General features: G+C 46.7%; 1 long non-coding RNA gene and 1 other non-coding gene across 2 annotated transcripts; both read left to right on the plus strand.

Moving 5' to 3' along the window:
* Nucleotides 1-27222, plus strand: LOC118883255. The gene is made up of 3 exons (XR_005016975.1): nt 1-533; nt 20009-20015; nt 27212-27222. It is a non-coding gene; the product is annotated as an uncharacterized LOC118883255 (long non-coding RNA).
* On the plus strand, nt 120-206 carry LOC118883904. Its single transcript, XR_005017133.1, has one exon. It is a non-coding gene; the product is annotated as a small nucleolar RNA SNORD35 (small nucleolar RNA).

Here is a 27222-nt window from a genome sequence, read left to right on the forward strand (position 1 = left end):
CTTTTTTTAAAAATTTAAGAGTAAATAAACGGGTAACATCGTTACTATACAAACTGGCAGAAACAAAAACACAAAAAACAAAACAAACAAACAAAAAAACTGTTTCAAGATAAATGTTCAGCAGTTGATGGCTTTTTCTCACGATGGTCTGCGGATGCCACTGTGGGCAGTGCCGATAATGCCAATGGCTCGGCTGATGCCAGGAGGAGCAGAGAGCCCTGCCAGGGGTGGCTGTGCCTCTTGAGTGCAGGCTTGCTGCAAAGTTGTACGGCTGGACTGGGATCCTCACCGCCCCTCCCCTAGTCACCCTGGCCTCGTTTCCTTACAGCTTCGTTTCTCCCTCTCCCCCCCAGTGTGCCTACCTAGGGCGCCTGGCTCATGAGGTTGGCTGGAAGTACCAGGCAGTAACGGCTACACTGGAGGAGAAGAGAAAGGAGAAGGCCAAGATCCACTACCGGAAAAAGAAGCAGCTCATGAGGCTACGGAAGCAGGCCGAAAAGAACACAGAGAAGAAAATTGACAAATTCACAGAGGTTCTCAAGACCCATGGATTCTTAGTCTGAGCCCAATAAAATTGACTGTTTATTCTTAAAAAAAAAAAAAAATAAAATAAATGTTCAGGGTTTTCATACTTTTTCTCAAATTATATTAAAGTCAGCAACTTGGAAGCTTTTCTGGATTTATCAATTAGTATCTCTCATTTGCAACCAATCACGCTCTATCATCCACTTTTTATAATAATTGAACAAAGTTACTTTTAAGATATATTAAGCTAGTTTATACATACGTCCCCCCCAAAAAACAGGTAAGTGTTCTGACCAAGGACGGTCTTTCCCTCCACAATTATCTATGTATTCATTTCTACCACACCCATGTTTGGCCACAACTGGCTCCTAAAATGTGACCAGTTTCCTCCATGGGGAGCACAGTGGGACCCACCAGCTATCTTCTGGGAGCCCAAGGACCTTGTCCCAATACATAACTAGCAACAGAGAGCGGCCTCCAGAATGTGGAGGTCCACAAGGACAGAACGCGGCAAAGTCTGCTTACCGGAGGGTCCTCTTCTTTGTATGAGCAAGCAAACTCCTATTAAGCAAGTAAGAAACAAAGTGCCACATATCAAGGTAGGTAACAAAGTTTCCCTCTTCTCTCCCCTTCCATTGACACCACCAGCAATCCTTGGTGGGCTCACCATCCACCGACATCTTTGGGGGGAAGCTAGCAGACTATTTTGGAAAGTTTTAGAATGCCGCTAGCAATGGAAAGAAGGCTGAAGCAACAGTTTCACAGTCCATTGTCGGCTACCTCAGTCACATGCTTCAGGAACTCATGAACTGCCTCCTCAGACCTGGTCCTCATCAGGTGCCCCCTGCCTCAGTGAACAGCATCACCAGCCAGCCGGCCGTGCAGGGAATACACTGGAACCTACGTTCCCTGACACCTTCCTCTCCCTGAGAACAAATCTATCTTCAAGTACAGTTCACGGAGCCTCCTACATATTTCTCCAACCGGCCCACTTCTCCATCTCCACGGCCACCAGTCTAGCCCAAACCATTGGTCCTTCCCCACCCCATGGACCACAGCAATAGCAGGCAGGACGCGGTGCCCGGCCTATTCTCTCTCCTCTGCCCCACCCACCAATTCAGTCTTCAAAACGCAAGCCTGCTCATGTCAAGCCCTGCTCAACACTCACCAGTGGCTCTGCTGCTTTTTTTTTAAATCCCAAATTCCATATCCTGTAAGAAGCCCCGCCCAAGCTGGCCTGTGCCCACCTCTTGCGTGTCATCTAGCTGCTCTCGGTGGACCTCAGACACGCTGCCTCCCTCCAGGTGAGCTAGCACTGCCCCCTTCTCCTACCATCACTTGGATGGCAGTGCTGAAGCCACTCCTAACAAGTGACTCTCCCTCCTCCCAGACCACCGCACGGCACCTGTGACGTCGCGGTAGCTCTATGTTTCGCGTGGGTCTTTTATGTCTTCTCCTGGCACCACTGTATTCCTAACTCAGGCAGAGCACAGCGCCTTTTAGGGAGCAGGTACCCAACAGATACGTGAGCCGATGAACAAGAAAACAGGTGAAACAGGAAAACTGATCACAGCCCCGTCACCCGCCACTAGAGCCAAGCCTGGCACCTACAGCAGTGGCATCAGGTCAAAAGAACCACTGAAGAAAGTGTCTTTGATGCCACATGGCCACAAACAAAAACAAGCTCAGGGACCAATCAGCCTCTTACCACCAAGTAATGCTTCTTCATGACTATTCTACATTATTTTTATTTTTAAAAAGATAGTTTTTACTTTTCAAAATAAAAACAAAACAAAAACCTCCAAAAATATTTCACTGAGGAAACAATCATGTTTGCAGTCACCTAACATTAGTTAAAGGGACTGGAACCTAGTTATGGTAATGAATACATGCTTCTATAATGAAAACAATAATCAAATCTCGGGATAATTTTCTCTGCATTTCTCTAGATGGATAATCATACCTCCCCGCTCCCCACTCCCAAAAAAAAAACCTCCAAACCACCACACAGAGGCAACTACAATACTGTTGGCTTAAGAACACCCTTAAGAGCTATGTTAGCATAGGTTATAGGATGCTTAAGCCAAAAGGTACTTTTGAGTCAGAATATACGAGGGAGAGCTAGTCTCTTCCATGAGCAGCTCAGTCATCCGACAAAGACCAGCCCGGCACTCCCCTGCATGAGCACCTAACTAGGCACCAGGAAGACAACCATGACCAAGACAGCTCTGCAATAACTGGGTGGCCAGCCAGAGACAGCGCCTTTAATTAATCTCTCTGGGCTTTAGTTTCTTAATCGGTAAAATGAGAAAGTTCAACTAGCTCTCCAAGGTCCTCATGCTCTAAATATCCAAAGATTTACTAATGACTGTAAGATGAATTTCTACTTGACAATATCATTATGATTTCCTGTTTCTATTTATTACTTTTATCACACAGGTGTGGTTTCATTTAAGACTTTTGATATATTGATAAAAGTAAAATATAAAAGAACGGTACTAACGTTTTTAATTACCATCCCAGCTCTTAACTACCACCATAATCAGCTATGGGTTTTTGCCATAACTGCAACTGAGTAATACCCAAATTAAAATAAATCATTACATCTTCATATTTTTTGTAGAAAAATAGAAAAGTGATAGAAATAGAAAAGTGATCATTTACTCCCAATTTCTTTCATATTTTAACATCATCCATCATCTTTGAATGTCAAAGTTTTCTTTAAAAAAAAAAAAAAACTAGGACAGAATAATGAAGATCTCCAGAGAAAAAGGAAAATTTTATCTCCCAAACCGATAAAGCTACAATGGCTTTAGAAACCTGATAAGATATAACAATACAAAATTCTGAATTTCTAAAAGGGCATAAAAAGAATACTCTTTTAAAGATATACAAAAGTGTCCGTGTGAATGAACAAGACAATTAAAGAGTCACACAGGGCCATCATGTTCCCGACATCATCTCACCATCATCAGCCCAGATGTTCCTTCCCCATCTACCTTAGTGAATTTAGCTACGTGACCGACATCTATCTAAGGGCTGGTTTGTTTACATCTAGAAAGCATCTGAATACTGGAAGCAAATCACTTGATTACAAAGCTGAAATTTTAAGGGTCATTTTTTTGCAGCCACACACTTTGCTCAGCCCTGACTAAGCATTTTTATTCTTGCAATGCCTTATTTATAGTAGATGTCTGTAAGACGGCCATGGTGACTACTATCAAACCTGAAAGGCCACACACGGATAATAAAAGATGGGCAACAACTACCACCTCCAAAGCTAATCTTAGAAGTTAAAATGTGAGCACTTGGTTACCTACGGAACGCGCTCTCCTAGTAGATGGTAAACTCTGTGAGGGAAAGCACCGCCTCTTATTTGTCGTTTTACACACCGAAAGCTTGCCAGTGACTGCTGAATCAAAAGTAACCAAATGGATGGTGACACTTCTTAAGCACAGGGAATAAAATGCTCTTCGGCTAGGTTTGAAATAACTACTCTAAACTTGGCACTGAAATTGCTCTTACGGGTTACACGGCATGTACGTAGAAGCACTCTGACTGTATTTTCTCATAGACGAAAATATTCTTTTACTTTTGACCTTACTGCTTAAAAACTATACAATAGGTAATACATTATTGACTGCAGCTATATGAAGAAAAAGTTGTAACATTTCTTTGATACAGTTTTATAAAGGTACTCCCCATGGTATTCATTTTAACTCAATAAAAGTAAGACGCTCATGAAAAAAAGTTTTGGAAATAGTCCTGTAAGTCAAACTGATTAACAACTAAACCAAGTACAGGAGAATCTATGAAAGTACTGCTTCAAAATTAAGTTACTAGACCTGCTATTTTAAACTCAACTTAGGTATTCTCAACTTGGAAAAAAAATAGTGCTGTTTTTTTTCCTCAAAAGAGGAAAATAATGTTTGAGTTTTTAACCATCACCGTCACCTATAAATGACCTATATTTCTCTATCCTGACTTTCAAAATTAAGATATAGAAAAGGAAGCCATTTTTTTAATTGACTTAAAAATAATTTCATTGATTAAACCAACATAATTAGAGTTTGGAATTCACATACCAGTCCCTTTATTATAATTATTCATTTCTTATCAAGAAACTCATTTGAATCCTGAAAAACCTAGAACAAAATTCATCAGGCTTCAATTTACTGGCTTGCACAGAGAGAGGAAAAAAATAGAAAATATCAACAGACTATAAATAATAAAATCCATAGTGCTAGAAAACAATTCTTGAGTGTTATGGTGATGAAATTCACCTGTTACAAGCCTCACAAAAATCCATCACATCCCTTTATCTGGTTACCGAAAGGGTGGGTGTGGGGGGGGAAATGTCATAATTTCACTATTTGGCAAAACAAGAAAACTTAAGTTTCTAAAATTTGCTGCAAGTCGCTTTCCCCTTCCAAATTCTGTTTACCTTGTAACTTTTTTCCACAGAACAGATTTTTCAGGGAAAACAAACTTTTCGTGAGCAAATCTGGAAGACATAAAATGTCTCCCACTTACCATCACCTAGAAAGGCAAACCCAGTTCTGCTCCGCGCCCCAAGCATCTAGCTTTCAGCCTCTTTATTATCACTGTCAATGAATGGGCCCCAGTCAAATGAAAGCTGCCATTTTAGGGTAAAGACTGGAGGGCTTCTGTTGTGCAACAGCAAGACAAAAACACTCCGCGACACATGTACTCTGGGGGCTGGGAGGCGGATTCAACTTCGCAGAATCACTGCTCAAGTTATTTCTGAAATAAGAAATTACCTACTACTTACACATTGCTACAATCTAAACGGAATTACAACTGGGATAAATCAGGTTCCCATGCTGCTAAGATCACAGGCACTACGATTTTTTTTTCTTTTTCTTTTTTTTTTTTTTTTTTTTGCCATCGTTAGACTAGATCTGTGAGGAAATAAGGATAAGTTTTGTGGGGTTTTTTGTTTTTTTGTTTTTTTTCTATTTGATTATTACCTTTAGTGAGTACTCCCCCCTCCCCTTATCGGGAGAGAATTGGGGGAAAACACACTCAACCTCTTTGAAAGGTACTGCCCACTGCAAAGACGGCTTAAAAGAGAATTTTCAGAAAATAAAAATCAGGGCCTTCACATAATCCTTTAGAAACAAGTTAAAATATTTAATACAGCCCAGAAATCAAGCCCAGAGGATGGACATATTTCAAGATAAGTTATTTAAATCGATGGCCAGATAATATACAATGGGAAACTAAAAAGTATACTTAACAAGTGGAGAGCTTCGTAGTGTATCTAATTCTAGCAATTCAAAAGGAAACTCTCCATGTGGGTTCCTACTTTTCTTTTGTCCATTGTCTGTTCGGAAGAGGGGGAGAAAAACTAGTTTAAAATCGAGGCGTGAACAGTGCCTAAAAGTGACCTCCAGGAAAACCGGCCGCCGGGTAGCAGGAGCACTCCCCGCGCGTCCGCTCGACGGGGGCGCTCACAAAGCCGGCGGGCGGGCGGGCGGCCGCGAGTTCGGGGTGCGCTCCCACGGCGCGGGGCTCCTCGAGGCACAGCCATCCGGAGAAAGGCGGCTCGGTAATGATGGCTGCTCGGGGCCGGCGGCTCCTTCCCCGGAGCCTCCCGACCCCCCGCCCCCCCGCGCCCACGATCCGCCGCCCTCCCCCCGCCCCCCGGCCGCGCTCGCCCCGCGCCGACGCGGCCGCCCCGCACCGCAGCCCACCGGGTGCCCGCGCCCCCGCACCCCCGGTGCCAACCAAACAAACAACGCGTCCCCCACCGCCCTCCTTCCTCTGCCCGCTGACCGCCTGGCCTCCAGCCACCTCGGCCGTTCACGCCCCGAACGGCGGATCTCGGCGGGGGCAGAGCGCACCCGGGCCACCTCGGGGGCCACCTGGTGACACCCCCCCCCGGCGTTGACCCCCGGAGGGCTCGGGGATGGGGGAGCTGAGTTGCCTCCGGGGGCTTAAAGTCGCTATTATGCAGCCGCCGCCGCCGTTGGCCCGGCCAGCTCGGCAAGGTGGGGTCCCCTCCGCGCCGCGCCTCCCCGCGCTCGCCCCGGCCCCGCTCCCTTTCTTCTCCTCCTCGCGCACTTGGGAGCCGCCGGGGAGCCCCGGGAGCCCCCGGCTCCGGGCTCGCAACTCCGCGCCCGCGGCCGGCACAGGCAGGGCTCGGGACGCCCCCCGCGCCGCGTGTTCGCGCCACCCCCGCCCCACGCGGCGCCCCGCGCACTTTCCTCGCCGCCGACCCACCTCGCCCGGTGGCCGTCCCCGCGCGGGCCGGCGCCGCCGCGCCAGGAGGAACGCACTTTGTTCGCGCCGGTGCGGCCGCCGCTCCCGGCGAGCGCGGCGTGGTCGGTCCGGGGCGGGGGGCGGGGGCTGGAGGCGGGGGTCGCCGCCGTCCCCGAGCCGCCGCCTCCGCTGCTCAGCCGCCCCGCGCCCGCGCGCCCATCGCCCACTCGCACTGGAGTTGCAGCCCAACTTTTCCTCCTTCCTTTTTCTTTCGAATGGAGCCGGCAACTCGTGCTCGGCGCCGGCGGGAGGAAACGCGCTCGCGCTCCCCCGCGCGCAGACACGCTCCCTCCTGTCCCCCGTCCCCCCCCACGCCGGCAGCACAACAAAAAGCCATTTACATGCGAGGAAGTGACCCTCGGCCGGACCGCGCGCCGCCGCCGCCGCCGGCCCCGCGGACGCAGGCAAAAGTTGGGTCGCCGGGCGGCGCTCCGGACGCGGGTTCGGGCCCCGCGGGCGGCGACGCCGGCGACACGGCCCGGGCGGCGCTGCGCTCCAGCGCCGGCCCCGGCCCCCGCCCGCCCTCGCCCCTCGCCCCTCGCCCCGCACACGCCCAACTCCTCGCTCCCAACTCCTCGCGCGGCCCCGGCCCCGGCCCGGAGCGATTTCCTGCCGCCGCCGCCCCTCCCGGGGGCGCCCGGCGAACTCTCGCGCTTACCGGGTCGGGCGGGCGGGCGGGCTCCTCCGCTGCCCTGTGCCGAGGGGGAAACAAAACGCAGAGCGGGCTCCGGAGTTGGCTCGGCGGCCGCGGCCAGGGGGCTGAGTCCTCGGGCGCGGAGTTGGCCGGGGGCGAACGCGGCTCTGACGAGTTTCAGGGTCTCCGGGTCCCCGGGCCGCCTCCTCAGCGGCGCTCCTTTGTGTAATTGCACTCGATTCAAGTTTAATCCGATAGTTCCCGAGCACGAGCGCGTCCGCACTACCACGGCTCAACCCCCGCGCCGCCGCCGCCGCCGCCGCCGCCGTCTCCGCCGCCGTCGCCGCCGCCGCCGCCGCCGCCGCCGCGGCCCCAGCACGCCAGCGCCTGCGCGCGCCCGGCACGCCTGCGCGCGCCCGAGGCCGCGGGGCCGCGCGCGCCCGCCGCCGGCTCCCTCCTCGCCGCGCCCGCGCCCGCGCGCCGCCACCTGACGTCAGGCGCGCCTGGCATAATTTATGCAAGAATTCGGCCGGGGTGTGGAGGCCGAGGGAGAGGCCGAGAGAAAGGGGGCGGCGCGGGGCTGCGGGGCCGCGGGCCGCGAGGGCGGGCGGGGCGCCACTTCCCGTCCCCGGGCGGGCGCCGGCGCTGCGGGCGGCTCTCCCCGCAGGCCGGTGCGCGGCCACCGCGCCGCCTTCCCGGCCCGGCTCGCTGGAGCGCTCGGCTGCCGCGCGGCAGCGCCCGGGACGCGGGCTGGAGACGGTGCCACGTTTCCCCGAGCGGCACCTTCCCGGGGTCCGGGTGCGCCGCCCGCGGGCAGGAAGCGGCGGCCCGGCCGGCGGCGGTCCTCCCGGCCGCGGCGAGGGGCTTCCGAGGCTGCGCGGACGGACGGCCCCGGCTCGAGGGTTTGGGACGTCCTTTCTGCAATTGTCCGTCAACTTGGAACGATTTTCCCACCTGAAATTTAGAATGGGCACGTTCCATTTCAGATAGATTTCTCCTGCCTCTCCACGTTGCTTGTCTTAGCCTCCTCGTTGACGGGACCGCCGGACCCACCACTAAATCAAAAAGTTTAACTAGATGGCGTTGATTTTGTTGAATTTGTTGCCATGCCAAAAAAGGGAGAGGGAGCGCGATCGTTATGAAACAAAGAAATAGGTTGTGTGCCCATTTTAAAACATGTCAGGACTAGAGTGTTTTAATCATTCTTTGGCCAAAATGGCACTTTTGTATGATCTCCTAGCCTCAATTACCCAAGCCTCTTATTCTATTTCCCTTCCCAGTACAAAATTAATATGAAACTTAGAGAAATTTTTCTTTTACCAATTTTCCTTTTAGGAACTAGATGTAACAAACATTTGTCAAGCACCTTTTATGTGCAGATACCAAGCAGTTATAATTCTTTTAAACCGTCAACTGTTTACACTTTAAGGTGATTTTATTAGGTAAAAGATTACGTTTATTTTTAAATCAAGGAAGGAACGTAGATCAACCAAACATAGACCTATAATAGATACAGAGGAAAGCGAATTGCTCTTATTGGACTCCAAAATAAACTCAGAAAATTGCAAAACTATGCAAAATATAATTTCTCCTCATTCAGCGCCTGTAGTGCTAAGACTATCACGATACTTCTACTTGAACCAAAGATTAATCAAAACTATTTTGTTATATTACTACTACAACTCTTCAATAGCTAAGTTTGATTATCCTAGACTTAATCACTAAAACATTTATTTCCTAACATGAGCAATGATATTCTAAATATTTGTTACATTTTACTGTCATTGATTGAAATGCCGTGGTTTGGGCTTTCTTTCATCATACATTTGAATGGTCTTTTGAAAGAGGTAAATGTTTCATTCAAGGGATTTACAAATAAACAGCAGAAAGAAGGTTGACACTACAGAAAATTCTGACGTTAAAAAAACAGGAAACACTAAAATCAACTTCTACCTTTTTTATAGTCCATTTCATAAACCAAGAATCAGAATTCCGAGGTTAGGTTTACATTTCCATTAAGTTTATGTCTCTCAGTGAAAGCATGTTGGGGGTGCTTTGGGGTGTGCTGGGTGGATGGAGGTTAAAGACAGGACACACGTCTACAAAGAAATCACTAGCAACAGATCATATTAGAGCCCATAAAAGTGGCATAAAAGGGATTATCTCTATCCTTTACAATATACCCTGCTCATTGTCAGATGTGCATATATTTCAAGTCAATTTACGAGCTTAAAAAAAAAAATGACATCTACATAAAGTGAAAATATATTAGTTAACCTCTAATTAACAAATAGTATTGACTCTGAGGAGGTCCCCCTATGCCCTTGTATGTTTAACTAGAAAGTGAGAACACCTCCCTTTGAAACATATGAGAAATGGTAAAATAGCACAGCCAAAGCTCAAGGTGGAAACCAACAGCCCTGCAGCCCCTCCCTGGTTTAATCTCCCTCCTCATCCCACCACGGGTCCGACAGGATGGAGGAGTCTCTAAGCTTTCAGAAGTGGTAACGGTGCAGAGCTAGAGGGGCCTTGGAAAGCGGAAGGCCTCAGGGGCAAACTCCTAGGCAGATCTGGCCTGCTTGAGTCGTAACTCCCCCTCCCCGCCCCCCTCCCCCCTCCCTACCCTTTAGCCTCCAATGTTTTCTCTCCATTTGCTTCACTATTGAAGTTTTCCCATTGAGAATAATTTGAATTCACAAGCTTTCCCTTTGAGTATGCAAATTCCTTAGGGAGAGATAAGGGACTCCTGGTCATTCACAGATGAGTGTAAATTAGTTCAATGGGTTGTTTTCCTCCCAACACATAGCTGGGACTAACAAATTTAGAGATTTATTCATTCATTCAACACTGAGTGTCTAAGAAGTTCCAGGCCTTGTTCTAGGTGCTGGAGATACAGTAATGAACAAAACAGAACAATGTTTCTGCCCTCTTGGAGTGTACAGCCTAATCGGTTGGTAGTTTTGATTTAGTGCTGAGAGAAAATGGTAACTTTGGAGTCTGAGCCCTTGGGGAATAGGACAGACTTGAGTTCATTGTAGCCAGAGGGCAGTGGAAAGGTACAAGGGGCCTGGAGGTGGGCCTAGAAGTGGGTGCCCCCAGAAAGCTGTTGAGAAAAATTCCAGAGACAACTTGGCCTGTTACAAAAAAGGTTTTCTAGGCCCCATGAAATGAATGAAAACAGTCTCTTCCAAGAACTCAGACTAACAGGCTAACTGACCTATAATTTGGCTGCATTACTGCTTAGACAAATAAATATTTGTCTCTGTTTGGAAACATAATGTATCAACCTCTAATACCCAAACTTTAGAACACCCTCAGTTTCAAACTATCTGCTTTTCCCTATCTGTTCTTCCAAATCATTAAAATCAGCTACACTAATCAATTACACTAATTCCAGTGTTGAGGACTTACTTGATGCATTTTTGGAACTCATCTTTTGAAACTGTGTTCAGAACCAATTTGCAAGTCATAGAAAATAACTCTCTTTAGTGCCCAATTTCTTTTTTTCCACTAAAAACTACATTATTCTAATTTATCATTTACCAAATTTGTGTCCAAATGATTTTGGCAAGCTCCAGACAGTATATTTTGCCTTTAAATGATGAAGATGGACTGTCATTGAAAATACATAGAATTTAAATAGTATACATGATAGCTATTCACAAAGTTTTAAAAATTTGACTTGTAATAAATTCTGAGTAAAGTATTTTTTTTTTTTAATTTATTTACTTATTTTATTTATTTTTGGCTGTGTTGGGTCTTCGTTTCTGTGCGAGGGCTTTCTCTAGTTGCGGCGAGCAGGGGCCACTCTTCATTGCGGTGCGCGGGCCTCTCACTGTCACGGCCTCTCTTGTTGCGGAGCACAGGCTCCAGACGCGCAGGCTCAGTAGTTGTGGCACACGGGCTTAGTTGCTCCGTGGCATGTGGGATCTTCCCGGACCAGGGCTCGAACCCATGTCCCCTGCATTGGCAGGCAGATTCTCAACCACTGCGCCACCAGGGAAGCCCCTGAGTAAAGTATTTTTAATCCATAAAATTAAGAAAAAGAAAGAAAAGATAGAGAAAATTAAAACTATAGCTATTCAGAGGGCTATAAATGCTGAAGAAAGCACCAAAAAGAGAAGTCTGAAAAGCATTTCCTGCATCACTGGAAGGACAGCATAACCTTCCTGGGTGATATTTTCATGGGGGAAAGAATCCGGCTGGATATGGAAGTTCAGCCTCCATATTCCACTGGTAATGGACCCGGTTGCTACTGCCTTTGCAGGCGACTGTCCAGACTGGAAAGGTGAAGACATCAGGTGAAAAGAAAGCCACTAGGGCTACAATCAGACCACTGCTGGCTCCCAAAGACAGCACGGTTAGCTAAGTTTTAGCAAACATTGATTGAATGCCTACTATGTGGCTGACTGTCTCTTAGCATTGGAGGACACAGTTAGCTCCCTGTTCACATGGAGCTCGTGGTCGGTGGCAGCATAAAGAAGGGAGTGATTCTTGCTGCCGGGACAGCAGAGCAGCCTTCCTAGAAGAAGGGAGGCTTGAGGATTTCCTCAGAACAAAGAGAGCAGGCCAGATGACCACGAGGTCCAGTTGTTTCAAAGCCTAGCGAGCACGGGTCACTGCAAGTGGTTCCATACTGAGTGGAGGGCAGCTCCTCCTCAGTCTTCTCTGAGTGACCCCCCAGGGTGGGTTGGCTGTCCTCTTGTTCACCCATCTCCATCAATACTGGTTTACATTAAATTATAATTCATTCCTGGGACTTCCCTGCCAGCGGTTACAACTCCTTGCTTCAAATGCAGGGGACATGGGTTTGATCCCTGGTTGGGGAACTAGGATCCCACATGCTGCGCAGCACGGCCTAAATAAATAAATAAATAAATCATTCATTCATTCATTCATTCATTCCTGTCTTATCTTCTCACTGGGTTGTGAGCTACTTGGGGGCAATGGCTGTACCTTGTCCTTTGGCATCCCCAGGTGGCCCAGAGCCCTCGCACAAATGGCAGGGTGGGGAGGTAGTAGATTAGACTGGAGAAGTAGATAGGGCCAAGGAGAGGTCTTGACTGCACCCCAAAGGCGCTGGGGGCTCATTGAAGAGTTCAGCAAGAGAGTCACAAGTCAGATCCTTACTTTGAAAGATCTCTGTGATGGGGCAGACTGTGGGAAACGAGAAGCAGGGAGAAAAGAGAGGAGACCCTCATGCGGCAAGAGAAGGGGAGAAATAAAAGAAATTACCCACATCTTGTATTCTTATTATTGTTCGGACTCAAGACGTTCCAGACAAAGCAGCGCTGCACGACCACTTCGCCCTGTGGTGGAGGAAGGGGGCGCTCTGTCTGGAAGGAGCAGTGTTGGGGGCCATGGGGGCAGTGGTTCCAACACGACCCTGCCGCCCACCTGGAAGGAAGCATTTGCTTCTTCTCCCCTCAGCTACCGGCTCCAACTTCCGTGACTTATCACCAGACTTATCCTAAGCCATGTCGAGCAACACCTAAACTCTCTCATCTCTATTTCTAGACTAATAAATGGAAATTCATGGTGCTAACTTAGACAATTTTAAGATACTTTTACAAAACATTAAAAGTGGGAAAATACAGTGTCTTATTCATTCAATAGTTATTGAGCACTTGCTGTGCATCACACACACTGTGCTGGGTGCTATGAAAATAAAAATAAAGCCACCCCTGCCCTGGAGGAGCTCTCTGAATCTATTAGGGGCGACAGACATTTAAGCCTGTCACTACAATTAAAATGTGTACAATCGTGGTACTATTGGGTACCTGACTGCTCAGAAGAAGAGACGCCTCATTTTGCTTCTGCCCAGAGAGGCAGGGGAGGCTTCACAGAGGATATGACATTTAATCTGAGTCTTCAAGGACTCTGCAGATGGCAGGGGTGGGGAGGTACACCAGGCAGGAAAACTGTCTGAGACATCCATGGGACAGATGGCTAGTGTCGGCACTGCAAGTAATTTGGCTCAGAGCACAGCATACACAGGGAAAGGGCGGAAAATGAGAAAGGAAATAAAAGTAGGGCCAGGTCAGAAAGGGTTTAGTAGCATATTAAGAAATCTTTACCTTATTCCATAGGTGATTGTCAGCAGGAAAATGATCAGGACAGATATGGATGTCCCGGCCAAACCTCAGAGCAGGGAGGCAATGAGTAGACGTTGGTGATAGTCAAAGTACAACATGATGAGGCCCTTGACCAGGGCAGCATTCAAGGTGATGGAGATAAAGGAATAAATGTGAGAGACATTTAGGTGACATACTTGATAAGATTTGGTGAATGACTGATTGTCGATAAGTGGATGAAAGGGAAGAGATGAAGATTCACTTCTAAGTTCCCTCCTTGAGTGACTGGTAAGTAGATGCATCATTATCCAAGATAAGGAATAGCGGAACGAAGTTTGTGGAAGAACAACACAGTGCTTTGGTGTGCGAATTCGAGGTGCTCTGTGGAATATTTTAATGGGGATGTCCATTAAGTAAGAGATGGGAACTTAGAAGATTGATCTGGTTTAGAAATGTAGGTGTAAGAATTATGAGGTATGAATGGTACTTAAATCCATTGGAATGGATGTTTGTTTGGAAAAATATGCAACATTGGAGGAAAGCAGGATGACAACAGGAATCTTTAAAATACCAGGTTTTCTCAGTTGTTTATCATTGTATATCAAACCACCCCAGACCTTAGTGGCTTAAAACAAAAAGGTATTATTTATGTGATGGGTTATCTGGAGTTGGGCTGGGCTGGAAAAACTCGGGGTAGTTGACATTCTCTCTCTCTCTCTCTCTCTCTCTCCCTCTCTTTCTCTTCACTTGGTCTTTCATCTTAGTCACCCAGAAAACAAGGAAGTTTCTGAGGAGTGTCCCAAGACGGCAAACCCCAAGACACAAGCCTTATCGAGTCTCTGCTGACTTCATGTTTGCTGATGTTCCACTGGCCGAAGCAAGTCACATGGTGCAGCCCAGGCTCAACGCCAGGGGAGCCCAGAGGAGTGATTCACTGGGACCATTATTTATCCATGTAAAACACATAGTACAAGATTGGCAGAAAAAATGTTTAAGGGAGACATCAAAAGAGAAGCCATTGGAGAAAACGTATGAAGATTTGTCTGAAAGAAAGAGTAAGACATCAAGGAAGCAGAGTTTCTAGAAGGGAAGGGGCAATAAATAGTGCCAAGTGTCACAGAGAGAACAGGTAGGGAAGGAATAAAATGTGTTCACGGGACTTGGTCTTTGTTAACCTTTCCAGTTTCAAGCATTGAGGGTAAAAACTGAATCGCGAAGGGGAGAGAAAGTGAATGGGCGTTGAGGAAGTGTAGGCAGAAGATGGAGATTCCAGACTCTTTTCTCAGAAGGTTGGTTATGAAATGAAGAAAGATGAGGTAGTATCTAGAGGAGAACTCACATTAAAGAGAAAGTAATCGTTTTTTTTTTGTTTGTTTTTTGTGTTTTTTTTAAAGATCAGGGTGATGTGCATTACTTTAGAGTAAGAGACAGGAGCTGGGATAGGACACTAAGGCCTGCGGGGAAGAACAGGCGTCCAGCTGACGGCTGATGGGAAGAGCAACACCTGTTTTTTTTTAATCAAAGAAAGGCTGCTGAAAATGGCAATAAGTTTATAGGTTGGGGTAGAGAGAGATGACAGAAAGTTAAGCAAATGCATTTATAATAGCTTCTGTTTTTCTTCTTAATTCAGTAGTTAATCATCTACTGAAATTGAAATGCTCATGAATGGTCAAGAGATTTGAGGCAAGGGTTTAACTTTTGGGACAGTCTCCACGAGGAAGAAAGAAGCTGTGAAAAGAAAGTAAAAGGACCCTCACTGAGTCCTGAGAGTCCTTGAGTCCTGAGCTGAGACTGTAGAGGCACCAGCTTGTTATGCAACTTTCTTAAGTGATGTTCCACCCTGGGGAAAAGGAGTATGACTGGAGAATTTCGAGGTTCACTAGTCGTTGTCGTCTGTGGAGACCCAGACCCGGGCCACGTAACGAGCAGGGTTCCCAGGGACCAGGTAAGATCAGCTTGCATTATTCCCTGGAGTCATGAAGTAGCCACAGTCACGGGTCCTTTGTTTAAATGTGGGACATGAGCTGTATATGATTACATTATAATATGATATGCAGAGATTTCTGGCCATCTCAAATCCTCTTTGGGGAAATAAATATGTTAACAAAAACAAAGAAATAAGTAAGTATGTCTCTTCTTCCCTTTATTCCCTTAAGTCCCTGGGTGGCTGGTTGGCTCATTTGGTTGGATTCCAGTGTTAACCAGGCCAAGGCCTTGGGTGCTGTTTCTGTTATGGTGATCTCAGCAGTGTCAGTGTCATACAGGGGGACATAATATTATCATAGCAAGTTCTTGGACAATTCTAGGCTGAACTATGTCAAACTCAGAGTTGTGCTTTGATATGTAAAATGAGAACAGGTCATAATTTAAGGTTACCTAATTCCATAACCCATGTGTCAGACCTCATGATACTCCTACATTTAACTCTGGTTTAGGTATTTGCCAAAAACTATTGCTAGCATGTGGTACTCCGGCCCTTTTCCTCCTTGGTCAAAATATTCACAGTAGAAAAAATATTAGATTTGGGTGTTGCAGATCATGCACATATAACCCTCTTTTACAGATGAGGAATCTGCGGCTTGAGAGGTTGCCCTGCTGTGAATGACAAAGGTGGGATCCAAATCTAGGTCTTCTCAACCCCAAAGAGAAATCCAACAACTGTGAAAAGATGCCTTGCCTTTGTCACGATCTGCCGTGAACTGAACTCCTTTACATCCAATTGTGTACACTCTCCTCTACTCTAAAGGGAGAAAAGTCACATTTGACAGACAAGTCTGCACCCTGATTTTTACAAGATCTTCTTTAGGCTGCAGCTCTGGATAAGACGGACTTGAGGATGATGCAACCAATTATGACGAATGCCTTCTCCTGGGTGGAAACACAAACTACTCTCTGCTCACTGCTCCACGGTGAAATACGGTAGTCATGCGAACCCGCCCATCCAGTACAGCCCTCAGATTTGTGAGAGGTTGGTTCAGGACCAGCACCTAGTACAGTGCCTGACATAGAGGAGGCACGTGACCAATGTTTACGGAATGAGTGCTGCATTTAAGGTGCTAGGATGGCTGGATACAGAAAGGCAGGAATCATTAAAAAAAAAAAAATTGTGTACTTGAATCTGAAAGGAGAAACATTCTTAATTTTATCTTAATTTGTAATTTAACAGAGTTAACTTCCTCCAAAGTAATTACTCGTTAATATGTTTCTAATGTGTTTCTATGTGACGGAGCTGCTATACTGGGGCTTTTCATTTAGAAAGCTAGCAAGACTCTGTATGAACCGTCTCCTCAGTGCTCCTCTCAGCAGTTTCTCTGGATGTCATTCCACATGCTGACTTCAGTTCCCAGGCAGAGCTTCCTGGGATCGAAATGGCAGGGGCTGAGCGGACTCGGGGCCGCACACCACCCTCCTGGTCCCTGTCCCTGTCGTCCCAGGGCTGTTGTAGGGCCCTCACAAGCCACTGCCCTTGAGTCACTCCTAAGTCACCTGGGTTGCAAGTCACAGAAGTATGGCTACATGTGTTTCACCAACAGCCTACTTCTTTATTGCCTCTCTCAGGAAAAGAAAATGTAATATTAGCAGACCTCTCCCACCAAGGGTCAGATGGTCCATGTGAGCTCAGAGCGGGTACAAATCAAGGCAGCAGAACAAAAATGACTACGTTGGGGAAACAATACCACGTTCTACAATAATATACATTTCCCTTGCCTCATACCTTTTATAAATAGTGGTAAAATATATATAATATCATCTGAGCCAGTTTTAAGTGTGCAAGCCAGGGGCATTAAGTACATTCACAATGTTATGCAATTATCAGCTCCATCCATCTCTAGAACATTTTCATCATCCCAATCAGGAACTCTGTCCCCACTAAACATTAACTCCCCATTCTCCCCTTCCTGGGAACCTCCATTCTACTCTCTGTCCCTATCAATTGGCCAAGTCCAGGTACCTCATGTAAGTGGACTCATATTTGCCCTTTTGCATCTGGCTTGTTTCACCTAGCACAATGTTTTCAAAGTTCAGCCATGTTGTAGCTTGTGTTAGAATTTCCTTGCTTTTTAAGACCGAAAAATATTCCATTGTATATATAGACACACCTTTTTTTAAATTTAATTTATTTTTTTATACAGCAGGTTCTTATTAGTTATCTATTTTATACATATTAGTGTATACATGTCAATCCCAATCTCCCAATTCATCCCACCACCAGCTCCCCCCACCGCCATTTTCCCCCCTTGCTGTCCATATGTTTGTTCTCTACATCTGTGTCTCTATTTCTGCCCCGCAAACTGCTTCATCTGTACCATCTTTCTAGGTTCCACATATATGCGTTAGTATACGATATTTGTTTTTCTCTTTCTGACTTACTTCACTCGGTATGACAGTCTCTAGATCCATCCACGTCTCTACAAATGACCCAACTGCGTTCCTTTTTATGGCTGAGTAATATTCCATTGTATATATGTACCACATCTTCTTTATCCACTCATCTGTCGATGGGCATTTAGGTTGCTTCCATGACCTGGCTATTGTAAACAGTGCTGCAGTGAACATTGGGGTGCATGTTAGACACACTTTCTTTATCCATTCCTCTGTCAATGGAAACTTGGACTGTTTCCACCTTGTAGCTGTATGCATAACACATCTATGAAGATGGGTGTAGCCTCATTTTTTTTAAGACTCTAAGACCCCTCCAGCGGAGGTCCTGGCACTTTGTAACTCCTCCTTGCCTGAGAGCACTTCAAGCCAGTTCCTTCGCCCACTGCCTGGTGAAGGCCTCACCCCCCATGAGCAGAACAGAGACTAGCTCCCAAGTGCACCGCCGCGCTCTCTCCTTGGGGTGCTTCTCTTGGTCCTGCAGATTCCCTGCTCCTGACTCTGGACGTGGGGCCTTGGCAGGATCCAGTGCCTCCCTGGAAGCCCCGCCACAGGCTCAGGCCCCCTCAGCCCCATCTTCATCAGCTGAGACCTAGTATATCTCAAAGTCAAGCCTAAACCATGGCAAGTGCCAGTGAAAGATGGACGTGGTTGACTGGCTAGTGCTATAAGACTTTCCCAAGTTACTCCTAAAACATTTGTATAAAGTAGAATTACTTTCTGCTTGACTATTTACTGATAAAAGTTGACAATCAGTTATTCATTAAGTTTTTCCTGCGTGGAAGGTACCATACTCTGGATCTGTGGAGGACTATACTAAATGTGGATATGTTCCTTCCATTGCCCTCACAAAGAGCACATTTAATCAGAGAGACATGGGCTGTGATGGCGTAACTAATCAAATAAATTCCGGTTTATCTTTACTATAGAAGCTGCACAGGTATTAGAAAGAATGAGGTAGATATTTATGTACTGATGTGCTATAATCTCCAAGCTATACTGTTGTATGAAAAAAAAAAGTGTAGGGACCTCCCTGGCGGTCCAGTGGTTAAGACTCTGCACTTCCACTGCAGGGGCCGAGGGTTCGATCCCTGGTCAGGGAACTAAGATCCCGCAAGCCATGGGGCACCACCAGAAAAAAAGAGTCTAGATGCAGAAGAATGTATATGGTATGTTCATAGCTGTGGAAAAAAGGACAGAAGGATTTATAAGTACACACACATATACATATATGTACCTATATGTGTGCATATATGTACATTCATGTGTGTGTTTATAAATTCATAGGTGTGTCTGGAATGATACACAAAGGACTAGCAATAGTCGTCTCTGAGGCAATTGTGGATGACAAATACCTTTTTCCTGTGCAACTGTCTTGTATTGTTTGAATTTTCTACTGTGTGCACAAGTTACCTTCAAATTTTAAAAAAATGTTTATAAAACTAACAATAAAAGAGAGTGCATGGGAAGTAGTAAATGAGTAGTGTACAAACAACATGAAAGGCTCTCAGAGGAAGGAAAGCTTGTTCTAGGCTGCAGCAGTCAGGACAGTTCATGGGGGAGGAGAGGACATTTGAACTGAGGTATCTGGGGTGGGTGGGCTTTGGGGAGAGGGGGGTGCTGGTGGGACAGTAGGATGGGGCAGCATTCCAATCAGAAGGCACAGAATAAGCAAACTTGGAGTCGTATGAGGTAAATCAATTGACCTTTGCCTGGGTGGAGAAATGTAGTAGCATTTTATTTACTTAAGGTACACACTGGCTCATTCCAAAATGCATTTTAAGAAGCTTATAAGATAATTAACAGCACAAAATTATTAAAGTAGAAATAGAATCTGAACTCAGGACCTCGGAGAAAATATAAAATTCCTAACCAAAAACATTAACTGGTTATTGAGCTTTGCAAATATCTGAGCCTCCTGATGGCCAGGGTAAAAAGTGAAAGTATAAATCCATAGCTTTTCCTATGGATAGAAGGATGTCATAGCAGCTCTTTGAAAACCAGTTCTTTCTGTCGAATTTTACAAGAAAGTGTCACATGGGAATTCTCATGGAAGGTAGTAAGTTGTGTCTCCTAGCAGGAGCCGTGTCAGCAGGGTCATGTTCAAGAGCGTCTTGGTTGAAAGTCATCCAGGATGCAGAGGGTCACTGATTTTACCTTAACAAAGTTCTTGGAAGAGTGGATAGATACCATGTCTCCTAGAGAATTTTCCCTGAATGTCCCCTCTCTCTCGACTGGGAGTTCTTTGTGTTGTTGGGTGTCTGTGTGTTTGGCTTGTAATTAGAGCCAGAGGGCGGGTTTACATGAGGGCAGAGCCTAAGTGGCTGGCAATCTGTATTACTGGTTGAAGGCCAGGCACATGTTTTGGGAACAGACAAACACAAGTGTGACCACCCTACCAGGAAAGCCGAGAAAGCTAGCAAGCAGGGTTTTGCCAGGGTGACAGGCAACTTTGCCTTCCCCCGAGGGCCATAGGTGTCCCTTGAGACAAATCCAGGATTATCCTCAGAAAGAAGCTTTGCCTTATTCCACTGCTTGAGTAAGTGTTTGTTTGACTCTCCAATATTCAACACTAAAAGAAGACGTCAGGTATGACCTTGGTCCAGTGTCAGTTTACGAAGTGGAACTGAGAAAAGAGAGACCAGTGGGGGGAGGGTATTGTAATATTTTTAAAGCCTTTATGAGGGCAATGGGTGTGAGAATCAAGGGGCAAGGATGCTAACACCCTATAGAGAGAGAACTGGAGGGTCTTTGTGACTGAATATGGGAACCAAGGGAAAGTGGAGGGCGGCCCTGAGACTAGGAGCCCAAGCCATTTAACAGGACAATAGAAATGGCCGAAACAGAGACCGCGTCAAGAGGGAAAGCTTGTGCGGGGGAAGATAAATTTGTTTTTAGATGTGCTGATTTTGAGATGATGGCCAAATATCTGTTAGCTGAAGATAAAGGGATGAAGCTGGACACAGACTTGGAAGCCATCTAAATAAATGAGATTCCTGATGGAGGTACAGCATTTCAACTTTGAAATCATCTTGCCAAAAAAATGGACTTGAATCAGCTCACACCTCTAGATCTGACTATAGTTTACTGGAAATTTGGGTGGGTGGAGGGACCAACGTGTTAAACAACCCCATGGGGATGAGATCAGCAAAATCCAGAATGTGGATTTTGAGCACCGAGGTGGTGCAGGGGAATAAAAAAGGGGAATCAAATGATTAAGGGTGATTTAAAGAGTACAATGTGTGGGGCTTCCCTGGTGGCGCAGTGGTTGAGAATCCGCCTGCCAATGCAGGGGACACGGGTTCGAGCCCTGGTCTGGGAAGATCCCACATGCCATGGAGCAACTGGGCCCGTGAGCCACACCTACTGAGCCTGCGCGTCTGGAGCCTCTGCTCCGCAACAAGAGAGGCCGCGATAGTGAGAGGCCCGCGCACCGCGATGAAGAGTGGCCCCCACTCGCCGCAACTGGAGAAAGCCCTCGCACAGAAACGAAGACCCAACACAGCCAAAAATAAATATAATAAATAAATAATAAATAAAAATTAAAAAAAAAAAAAAAAGAGTACAATGTGTGGACCTTGTTTGGATCCTGATCTGAACAAAGCAACTCTTTAAAAAATTTATGAGACAACTGAGGAAATATGACCTGATTGGATATTTGCTGATATTAAGGGATTCTTTTTCATTTTTAGACATATTTATGTTTTTGTGGTTAAGGCTTTTTTTTTTTTTTTTTTTTTTAAAGAAGATACTGGCTAAGTCTTTTTTTTTTTAAATAAATTTATTTATTTATTTATTTATTTTTGACTGTGTTGGGTCTTCGTTTCTGTGCGAGGGCTTTCTCCAGCTGTGGCGAGCGGGGGCCACTCTTCATCGCGGTGCGCGGGCCTCTCACTATCGCGGCCTCTCTTGTTGCGGAGCACAGGCTCCAGAGGCGCAGGCTCAGTAGTTGTGGCACACGGGCTTAGTTGCTCCGCGGTATGTGGGATCTTCCCAGACTAGGGATCGAACCCGTGTCCCCTGCATTGGCAGGCAGATTCTTAACCACTGCGCCACCAGGGAAGCCCCAAGGCTTTTTTTTAAGGGTCCTTATATTTTAAATAATATACTGGAATATTTACAGATGAACTGATATGATTTCTGAGATTTGCTTCAAAATAACCCAGTGGTGGGGTATGAGGAATGGCGGGGTACAGATTAAACAGGTACGGCTATACATGGATGACTGTTGGACTTGGGTGATGGTGCCTGGGGGCAGGGGAGGGGTCACTACACAATTCTCTCTCTCTCTCTCTCTGTGTTTAAATGTTCCATAATAAAGAGGTTAAGAATAAATGAATAAAAGAGAGTGTTCACTCCATGAAAGAACACTGCTTTGTAAAAGTAAATGTCTATAGACAGGGAGCAGGTAGTCCAGAACAGAAAGTCCTAGGAAAGCCTCATATTTAAGGTGAAAGCGGGAAATGAGGAACAACAGGTGGAGTAGAAGCGGTATGCCGTCCTGGTTTGGAATTCAGCAAACGTGTGTTTGAGTTTAGCTCTAACTCTTACTAGCTTTGTCATCATGAGCACATTGTTGACCTCTGTACACCGACAAGCCTCGGTTTCCTTATCTGTAAAGTGGGAATAATTATTGCATCTCCCTCACAGAGTCAGTACTCTGTGGGTTAAGGGAAATGATGTATATAAGGCACCTTACCTTCTGCCTGACACAAAATAAGTGCTCATTAAACATTAGCTGTTAGCATTGATGTTTCATTGCTTATCAGAGTGGTCATAAAAGGTAAGAAAAGAACCAGAGTATGTAGTGTGATGGAAGGCAAGAGGAAATTTTGATGGAAAGACAATGACCTTAATGTCGTGTTCTAATCCAGGAATCTGGTGCCTTCATCGGGTGAGGTCATTTGGAGGTCACTGATGACCACAAAGATGTGGCGTGTGCCGCCCGATGACAAGGAATCGAGTTAGGAGCGGTGATGAAACACTGGGAGCAGTGGATACTCTGTATTTCCTTATCGGCGACGAAAGAAAGGAAAGGGATAGAGCAGCAAAGACAAGAGCATCCTTCCTCAAGGTATGGGAGCTCTCGCAAGTCTGCAGGAGGAGAGGAAGAAACCTGCGGGGAGGGAGGATGGAGGATGGAGGATGCTGAGCCCGGAGCGGTGTCCTCAGCTGCAGGGGAGAGAAGGAGGGCCAGCCCTGCCATGACTAGAGATTCAGGGGAGGTGATTTACAGTGAGTTCGGCTTGGAGGATAAAAACAGGACAAAGCCGTGAGAGCAATCAGGGTTTCCGAGGACGCTGGAAGGGACTGGGAGGGAGGAAAAATAAGGGAAGGAAGAAAGGTCAGATGGAGGAGGGAGAAGGTTGGAATGAGAGCGAAAGAGAGACTAGGTGAGTGAAGGGCTTGCCACGTGGGCTGGTGTCTGAGGCTACACGGCTGGTTACAAGGAAGAGCAGGTTTGTAGTGCAGACTGGGGTCCCCTGCAAGCAGCATCTGCAGCCTGTCCAGTGGCAGAGACTGTGGCCTCTGATGACACCACCTCTTGGGTGATTGGAGAAGGGCGTCCACAGTGGCCCATGGAGGAGCAGAGACCTCCAGCTTCCCGGGGTGGAACTGCAGGTGCTCCAGGACGGGAAGGGCTAGGAACATGCCCCAGAGAGCCAGCCGAGCCAGGGAGAAACAGGACAAAGCCCAGCTGGCCCGTGAGACTCAGGGGCTAGACAAGATGTGTTAAAACATGACATCCTGCCTTTGTTCCTACTGAGCCCTTTCTCTGCTGACACCCCTCACCTCCACCCCCTCTCCCCCACCTCTGAACCTCATCCTAAGGACACAGTGATAGCATTTGTTTCTTTCATTGCCTGGTAATAGGAGAAAACCTGGAAATTTAGGGATTTGCTTAACGTGAAAACTCCTGAGTCTAAATGTCATGACTGTGGACTTCCCTGGCGGTCCAGTGGTTAAGAATCCGCCTTCCAATGTAGGGGAGACAGGTTCGATCTCTGGTTGAGGAACTAAGATCCCACATGCCGCGGGGCAACTAAGTCCGTGCGCCACAACTACAGAGCCCGCACACCGCAACAAAAGATCCCATGTGTCGCAACAGAGACCCGACGCAGCCTAAATAAATAAATATCAAAAATAATAAATGTCGTGACTTTTCAACAAAGGAGATTAGGAGCTGGGAAGAATACATCTGAAATCTAGACTCATCTGAATTATGGTACTGACATATTTATATCTTTTTTAAACTCAGGCATGGCCTACCCTTCATTTTGTCCTCCAATATTCATTGCCCCTCTTCTCCCATACCAATGGGATTTTTAGCTGGGTACACAACTGCTCAAAACAAAGACTGTGTGTCTCAGCCTCCCTTGCAGCTACGTGTGACTGAGCCAGCCCAAAAGTATATAAGCAAGAATGTTGGATGTGAGCGTCTTAGGAGCTTCCAGAAAGACAGTTGGTGTGCACCCTACACCCTTTCTTGATTCCTTCCTGGAATTCCAGCCTAGCCTCTGTCTTGGAGCACAAAGACAGTGGCACAGCCTCTGGATGGCCAAGTGAAGCTGAAAGAGAATTGATCCCTGAAGATTTGGAGTGAGATGCGTATCAGCCCAACTCTATCTGTACTTGAACTTGTGCAGAATTGGGATCAAACTTCTATTTTGTTTATGCTAATGCTTATCTGAGGATTTTCTGTTATGTGCAGCCAAACCTAATTCTTTTTCTTTTAATATTTATTTATTTTATTTATTTTTTTGGCTGTGTTGGGTCTTAGTTGCGGCACGTGGGATCTTCGTTGAGGCATGTGGGATCTTTTGTTGCGGTGTGTGGGCTTCTCTCTAGTTGTGACGTTCGGGTTTTCTCTTTCTAGTTGTGGAGCACGGGCTCCAGAGCACATGGGCTCTGTAGTTGTGGCACGTGGGTTCCAGGGCACGTGGGCTCTGTAGTTTGTGGCTCATGGGCTCTCTCGTTGAGGTGCACGAGCTCAGTAGTTGTGGCACGCAGGCTTAGTTGCCCCATGGCATGTGGGATCTAAGTTCCCTGACCAGGGATCGAACCCACGCCCCCTGCATTGGAAGGCGGATTCTTTACCACTGGACTACCAGGGAAGTCCCTGGCCAAACCTAATTCTAATTGGTATACCAAGTATTAAGATTAACTAGTCTTTGGTTAAAAAAAAAAAAAAAAGATAACATAAAAGGTAATGACGGGCTTCCCTGGTGGCGCAGTGGTTAAGAATCCGCCTGCCAATGCAGGGGACAAGGGTTCGAGCCCTGGTCCGGGAAGATCCCACATGCCGCGGAGCAACTAAGCCCGTGTGCCACGACTACTGAGCCTGCGCTCTAGAGCCCACAAGCCACAACTACGGAGCCCGTGTGCCACAACTACTGAAGCCCGCGCGCCTAGAGCCTGTGCTCTGCAACAATAGAAGCCACCGCAATGAGAAGCCCGCGCACCGCAACGAAGAGTAGCCCCTGCTCGTCGCAAGCAGAGAAAGCCTGCGTGCAGCAACAAAGACCCAACGCAGCCAAAAATAAAAATTAAAAAAATTTAAATTAAAAAAAAAAGAGACCCATCTCACATAAACATAACTTTAAAAAAAAAAAGGTAATGACAATATTTATAAGAAGAGAATAAAATTATAGAAATAAAATTATAAGCCAAATTATCATCAGTTAGACCAAACCTATAACAATGTGTTCTTAAAAGTATATTCAGCAACTTATTCAACAACTGTATTGTGTTGGGCCCTGTATCAGACTGGGAGGATGCCATTATGAAGATGTCACGGTCCCTGCCCTCGTGAGTCTCACATCTGGGGAAGTTGTAATACAAGTATGATGGGAGGAAGAAGCAGAGAGGGCTGTGGGCACACATGCTTCTCCTGCAGCACGAGGGAGGGGCCTGCACCTGCTTTCTCAGAGATGAGGTCCCAGCTGAGCCCTGAGGAATGCGTAGGAGTCTGTTAGACAAAGAAGAGGGAAGGAACAGCATGCCAGGCGGCGGGATCTGCTGGTGCGGAAACTTGGAGCAGAGAGAGCATAGCACTTTTGGAGCGCTGCAAAAAGAGCAGTTAAAAACGAGGTTTATTCATGCAGAACTAGGCTGGGACATGAGAAAACAGGGCCCCGTAACATGCATTAGCAGAAGCCTCGAGTGAAATGGAATGAGACTTAAAGAGAGGGCAGTTTTACAGAGTGTAAGAGGAAGTCACCAACAGACTTGCAGGAAAGTTCTGATGGACTTCACTTTGGGCTTGATTGGGGTTGCAGACCATCAGCCGATGTGCACGGGTCCCAGTGCACACAAGTGTGGACACCCCCCAAGAGGCGGAGTGGGTGCTTGGGGAGAGAGAGGCTGACGGGTGGGGTCTCCATGAGGTCACGGGAAAGGATGGAGGCTGTGGATACAGGCTACACATGGAAGCACTTGAGAGGCAGGGTGGTTCCAAGCAACGTCCTCAGTGGACGCGGGAGAGCCACACTCAAGTCTGGAGTGATGGCTCCACAGGGTGGCAGAGGCCGCAGCTCAGGGTACTGCTTGGGAAGAGCTGTGGCAATGCCGATGCCAGGTCAGGTCCAGGAGAGACCTGTACGTTGAGGGAGAGTGAGCAGCTTTCCCTGGAGAGGGATACCGAGGGGGGGTCTTGCCATGCGGACAAAGACTGAGGCTGGGTCAAAACTCAAACAGCCACACAGAAAAGTCAGGTGCAAGGTACCAGGCAGACCAAACAAACAGGTCCTCAGCCAGTTTCCCACTGCACACATCCAGATTTGTTTGTTTAAAATTTTTTTGTGGTAAAATATACACAAGACAAAATGTATGATTCTAATCATTTTTAAGTGTACAGTTCAGTGACATTAATTATATTCACAGTGCTGTGCAACTATCACCACTGTCCATCTCCAGAACTTTTTCATCATCTTGAACTAAAACTCCGTACCCATTAAGCAGTAACTCCCCAAACCCTCTCCCTCTCCACCCCTGGTAATCTCTGTTCTACTTTCTGCTTCTAGGAATTTGACTGGGTATTTCATGAAAGTGGGATCATACAGTATTTGTTCTTTAGTGCCTGGCTTATTTCGCTCAGCATAACGTCTTCAAGTTTCATCCATGTTGTAGCATGGCTCAGAATTTCCTTCCGTTTTAAGGCTGAATAATATTCCATTGTATGTATAGACCACATTTTGTTCATCCATTCATCCATGGACATTTGGGTTGTTTCCACCTTTTGGGAGCTGCCATGTTTTTCTACCACCCGTGATAGAAGCTTAATTACAGTAAAAAGAGTTGGGAGAGAAGTTAGCAGGGAAAGAG

This window comes from Balaenoptera musculus, chromosome 17 (assembly GCF_009873245.2).
Source record: "Balaenoptera musculus isolate JJ_BM4_2016_0621 chromosome 17, mBalMus1.pri.v3, whole genome shotgun sequence".
Lineage (NCBI taxonomy): Eukaryota > Metazoa > Chordata > Mammalia > Artiodactyla > Balaenopteridae > Balaenoptera > Balaenoptera musculus.